The 6,314-nt window shown below is 31.4% G+C and overlaps 1 long non-coding RNA gene across 1 annotated transcript; it reads left to right on the top strand.

Annotated features, from left to right (window-relative positions):
• Window positions 1-4,597: 4,597 nt before the first annotated feature.
• On the top strand, window positions 4,598-4,999 carry LOC146924169 (uncharacterized). The gene is made up of 2 exons (XR_015010055.1): window positions 4,598-4,878; window positions 4,966-4,999. It is a non-coding gene; the product is annotated as an uncharacterized LOC146924169 (long non-coding RNA).
• Window positions 5,000-6,314: the final 1,315 nt, after the last annotated feature.

Here is a 6,314-nt window from a genome sequence, read left to right as displayed (position 1 = left end):
TTGGTCAAAATTATTTTTCTTGATTATTTGTGATATAATTTCCTAAGAACTACAAGATTACTCGAAGCTCCTGAAGAGCTAATGTATTGTTACAAAGAATAACAAAATTACACATTGAGGTTACATTTAATATAATTTTATTGAGTTTTAAGATATCCATCTAAATGGATATCATATTGAAAAATATATGTTAAACATCTCTATTACGAGATATACTCTGGTGAAAATAAGCGTAATGGAAAAATGATGTTGTCTATGATTTGTAATACGCTTATATTAGTGCAATGAAAGCACATATTATGTAAACCAGAAGTTTGCATATTATATTAAGTTTGTCGTTGGCAAGACCGGTTGGGTTATCCCGGATCTATTATGATGCAAAAATAGATAAATTTTAATGGATTTGTATTGAAGATCCAGTAGATTCTTCAATCAAATAATTTTTTCTTCAAGGAAGTAGAAAATTTGAGAATTTTAGTCCTTCAATACATGTAAATGTGTATAAGGTGATATTTGTGAATAAATACACTGAAAATATGGATCAACTAAATGACATGTGTGGTTATTGTTAACTCACAAACCTGAAGCTTGTGAGATTATTCGACCAACAATGTATGATTATTGTTAACTTACAAACCAGAAGTATGTGAGATTATTTTGTCAACAAATTTGACAATGAGTTTATTTTCTGAACTTTTCAGAAAGCGTTTGATAAGTATCATTTGTCAATTAAAATTGATATTGAAAAATTGCTAGCATATGCTCATAAAAAAATGGACTTGAAGATCCATTCTTTAGACGTCTAAAGTTAATTGTATGATTGATACTTATGAAACCATACATTATAAACTCTATTTTGGGAATCAACAATCTTTTATGTTGATATATTGATATGCATCAAGCCAACTTATTACTATATGTAAGTCCTCCCTCTAATTCATCATTGGTTTTAGGTTAACAATCTAATATTTCTCATCTTAGTAAATTTTTGGATGTGTTGTGTATATCACAATTGCTCCAATATAATACACTAGGATAAATCTTGAAAGAATATTGGGAAAACATTTTTGATATGAATCTCCATCTATCATAAGTTTTATTAAGTCAACTTGTTTACAACCCAGTAGGTTGATTATCGATTGATGGATTAGTTTTCCCAATATTAGGGGGAGATGATAAGCAGCTAAAAAAAATGTGAACCTGAAGTTCAAATAATTATTTGAAAGGAAATATTATTGTCTCATCATGATCCTCAAGATATAACTCATTTGCAAAGTTAAACAAATTGAATATTAGCTGCTAATGCTCCAAACGAAATAGATATCCCTGTAGGATATTCTAATATTGCAAATGAGTCTCAACCGTGCCTGAAGCATGGTAGACCAATCGGTTCCAAATATAAAAATCCTCGAATAAGAAAAGGAGCTTAAAGGAAAGATAACCCAAACGAGGATATAGAAAATCTAAAAGAGTGTTATGACATAATCGATTTTCCAGTTCCAGAAGAACTGATCAGGTACCTAAAATTTATGAAATATCAATTAATTATGTCATGAATGAAAGATCTCAATGGAATGAGATGGAACCGAAATGAAGTCAACATTGACGTGTTTTTGCATATAATATAGCGCTATATGTGATAAGTAAAAACGAGGATCACATGTTAAAATCTATTAAAGTTATAGATAATCAAAATATTTACAAATGAAAAGAGACAATTCTAGTGAAATCAAACTCGCTTCATAAAGCAGACTTTTTTGGACTTGTAGTCCACACACTTGAAGGTGTGAAGTTAAATGGATATATATAATTTTTCGCGCGAAAGGGGAATTAGATTGATAAAATACATGTATATAGAGTTTGATATGTTCACCGGAAGTGAATTGGTAAATGTCTACCATTTATTTTTAATAGACAACTATTTTTAAGAGACATATTCACCATGAAGTGAATTCAAGAACTTTTTCATACTTGATTAAGTTTAGTAGCACATGAAAGGATCAAATTATATGAATGATGCACTACAATTTATTTGTATCACTCACTTAATAGTGATGATTATATGAAACTCCCTGAAGGATTTCATTTGCATAAAACATGCCATCAAAACTATTGAAAAGATGACATCATTTGGCCATCTTAAGGATTTGAAAATGGACTTGTTATAATTGAATTTATGATAATGGTATAAATATTATTAGAACTCCTGAAGAGATTTTAAATTTTGTTATATAAAGGTTGATATGGACAAATCTCATCCATTGTCTACTCCAATGGTTGTAAGATCCATAGATGTGGAAAAAGATCCTTTCAGACCTCAAGAAGACGGGAGAAGAACTACTTGGTCCTGAAGTACCATATCTCAATGCAATAGAAGCATTGATGTATCTTGCTAATTATACACGTACTGATATATCATTTTCTGTCAATTTATTATCAAGATATAGTTCTTCACCTACACGAAGACATTGGAATGGAGTCAAACATGTACTTCGTTAGCTTCGAGATGCAAGTTATTTGTCAAATCCTCATCATGGTAGATCACAAACGGGTTACTTGTTTACAACTGGAGATACAACCATTTCATGGAGATATGTATATCAGACCATAACAGCAACATCATCAAATCATGCAAAATTTTTAGCACTTCACGAGGCAAGTAGAGAATGTGTTTGATTAAGGTCATTGATTCAACATATACAAAATAATTGTGGTTTATCTTCTGGAAGAATGGATGCAACAATCATTTATGAAGATAATACATCATGTATTGCTCAGTTGAAAGAAGGATACATTAAAGGAGACCAAACAAAACATATTTCTCCCAAATTCTTTTTCACCCGTGATCTTCAAAAGAATGGTGATATGCATTCAACAAGTTTGTTCGTGTGATAATCTTGCAGATGATTTTACAAAGTCACTCCCAAGTAAAGTTTTTGAGAAACTTGTATTAAGATTTGGTCTTCTCCGTATATTTGTCTTCATGAGGGGGAGAAATAAATGTGTCCTGCACTCTTTTTTCCTTCACCAAGGTTTTGTCCCATTGGGTTTTCCTGATAAGGTTTTTAACGAGGCAGTTCGCACTCAAAAGGATATTGTACTCTTTTTCCTTCACTATAATTTTTTCCCACTGGGTTTTATTTTAGTAAGGTTTTAATGAGGCATATCCTCGATGGACATCCAAGGGGGAGTGTTATAAATATTATAGTGGATGTCCAAATAGTAAATGGGTTAATGGGCTATACTACTAGATCATTGGGCTTAGTCCATAAGCTATTCTATTTTCCTATAAATAGAACTCATTTGTAACATTCTCAACTACTTTAGAGAATAATAATACTTCTCTCTATTCTCTCTTCTTCTCCTTCTCTCTATTATTGTTTCTATTTACTTAGTTTCATAACAAATATAAAGCAAAGTTTGTTTTTTGACAAGAATATAAAGCAAATTAAATAGTCGTACCTTATAATTCTCAACATTGCCTTGAACTTTTGTCATAAAATTATTACTCCCTCCGGTTCTATATATAAGAAAAGATTCTTTTTTTAGATACATTTAAAAATTAATGAATCTAGTCTTCATTGTAAATGAGATACATTAATTATTCAATGTACCTAGAAAAAGAATCTTCTCTTATATATAGGACCGGAGGGAGTATTTAAATTTGCTATATTTCATTTCTATATTCTCGAAAAGATAGTTTTTCTATGTTAGTGCATCATTCCAACAGAACACCGATACGCATGTCAGGAAATATATTAACATCACTACTACAATTTTGGCCTACAATAACACTTCTTTAATAGCACTTTTACTAAAATGCTATGAAAAATGCCATATGAAGACTTACTTTAGCGCTTTTGGTCGGACGCTATTATAAAGGTCACCATATATTAGCGGTTTTGAAAAAACGCTATTACAGGGTCATAAAATGAAGTTTAGATAACGCTTTTGGATGAACGCTAATATAAGTAGGCTCTGTTTGTAAACCCAAAAAAAGAGCTTTTAGCTCTTAGCTTTTAGCTTATAAACTCATTTGACAAAAAAAAGCTTTGTTTGGTAACACTTTAGCTCTGTTTGGTACAACGAGCTTATAGCTTATTTCAGGAGCTTATAAGCTATTTTTCAGAAGCTACTTCAAGTAGCTTTTGAGCTTATAGCTTTTAGCTTCTCATTTTTTCTTCCATATTTACCCTTATTATTCAAAGCAAAAGCTATCAGCTAATTTTACCAAACACTTCAACTAGCTTATCAGCTAAAAGTTATCAGCTAGCTTATCAGTTAAAAGCTATCAGCTAACTTATCAGCTAAAAGCTATCAGCTAGCTTATCAGCTATCAGCTAATTTTACCAAACAGAGCCATAGTATCCTTTTGTTAGCGCTTTTGCAAAAGCACTATTATATGCATATATCCAAAATAAAAAAATATATATAGCGCAAAGTATTATTTTTTTCTTTCATTTTTGCTATGTAACTCACACTCTCAACATTCACTGGAGTCGCCCAACTCACTCGAACCCAACCTTTCTCCGTTCTTCTTGTTCGTCGACCACTACGTTCTTCTTCTCAGTTCCATCTGAACCTAACCCTTCCACCATTCCTTCCTCCGTCGAATTTCACCCTCCATCCAAGAGCTTCCTTTTTCGTCCGTCAAACTCACCCACTTTCAAGAACTCACCATCATTTATTTCCCTCATTGAACCCTAAAAATAATCAATTGAACCCATTCATTATTCAAAAATCCCAAAAATCAATTGAAACCCTAAATATTGATTGAACCCATAACTAATCAATTGAAACCCTAAAGAGGAGAATCACAACTGGAATCATACGCACTGATAGGAGAAGACTCTCTCCCTCTTCGTTTCCAAATAACAGGTGAATAAGGATTAACAAATACTCTCGTGGGTCTGTTTTTATCATTTATTATTATTGATTTTTATTCAACCCTTTTATGTGATATAGCTGGAAAGCGTTGAGGCATTACTTGAGGTTGAGGTGAGTTCCTTCTTATCCAATACCCATCTTGTTTCTCCTTTAAAAAATTAAATTTTTGGATTAATTTTTTTTCTTTCAAGTTTCATCAATTTTATTGTTGCTGGAAATAGTGGGTCATACAATTATCATTATTATATTGTTTTTATTATTAAAACCCAGAAATAAAATCCCGCATGAGATTACCTTTTTATTATACTAGTTGTGAACTCATCTACGTTTTAGATGATGACTGATGTTGGATCTGATATGGCTTTAATTTGTGTTTTTTTAATATAATTCATTTTTGGGTGTATTTTGCTTGTGGTTGGTTTTAATTTGTATTTGCATTTTGCTTGTGTTTGTTTGATGATACACTTGCCATTCAAAAGACAAGTGTAACTCTTCAACAACAACAGGTTCTGTTCAATGGGAATAAGGCGATCAATTCTTAGAAATTAAGTGCCCTTAGTGTTAAGGGCGATGGTTTGCTAATGAATTTGGGACTCTGTTAAGAATATGCATGGGATTATCATAGTTGGTACCTCATGAAATATGGGATTATCATATCTTTTTAGATTAGAACACGCAATTGGGTGACATTGGAGTGCCAATGTCATGTGACATTTGTCAACCACAACGTCACAAGTGTACAAAAAAACAAAAAATTCTTGTGAGAGAGAGAAGAAAGTCACTTGTGACATTATGGTTGATCAATGTCTCAATGTCATATGACATTGACACCCCAATGTCACCCAAGTGCTAGACACTTTGACACCAATTTGCCTATTGTAAGAAAGTAATATGCTTATTATATGCTTTAACTAATTTCTAAATGAAATATTAGAGAAATGATTTCACTCTGTCTTGGATAGTTTTAAGGAGTGAAGAACTACAAATAATTATAATATAGGTCAAATACCTTTTTTGGTCCTTTAAATTTGACAAACTTAAAGGATCAATGAGGTATTTGGTCTAATATATATTTCACATGTTACTTAATGCAAGTGATGTAATGTAAATGCAATTGTTTATTTTAGAGCCCCTGGTATACACTCCTATTCTTATTCCTTTTCAATTTCATTTTTCTTGCTCTTATATTATGATTAGTTGCAGGTACTAACCATTTAGTGGTTGTTCTTAATCTAAAAGTTTAGGACATAGAAAGCTCATTACATGTCTCTCTTGTTCAATAAAAATATGGGCATAATGCACATTATATTAATGGTTTGGCTAGTTAGAAGAACAAGTTGTCAAAATATCTTGTCTCTATGACTTTTGTTTAAAAAGCTTAAACATTAGGTGTCAAATAACTAAGCTTAATCTATAAATAATTAAAT

This window comes from Medicago sativa, chromosome 5 (genome assembly GCF_051527215.1).
Source record: "Medicago sativa cultivar Bolivia chromosome 5, Bolivia_mono, whole genome shotgun sequence".
NCBI classification, from domain to species: domain Eukaryota; kingdom Viridiplantae; phylum Streptophyta; class Magnoliopsida; order Fabales; family Fabaceae; genus Medicago; species Medicago sativa.
The sequence above is the reverse complement of the archived record's forward strand: the minus strand, read 5'-3'. Positions and strand labels throughout refer to the sequence as shown.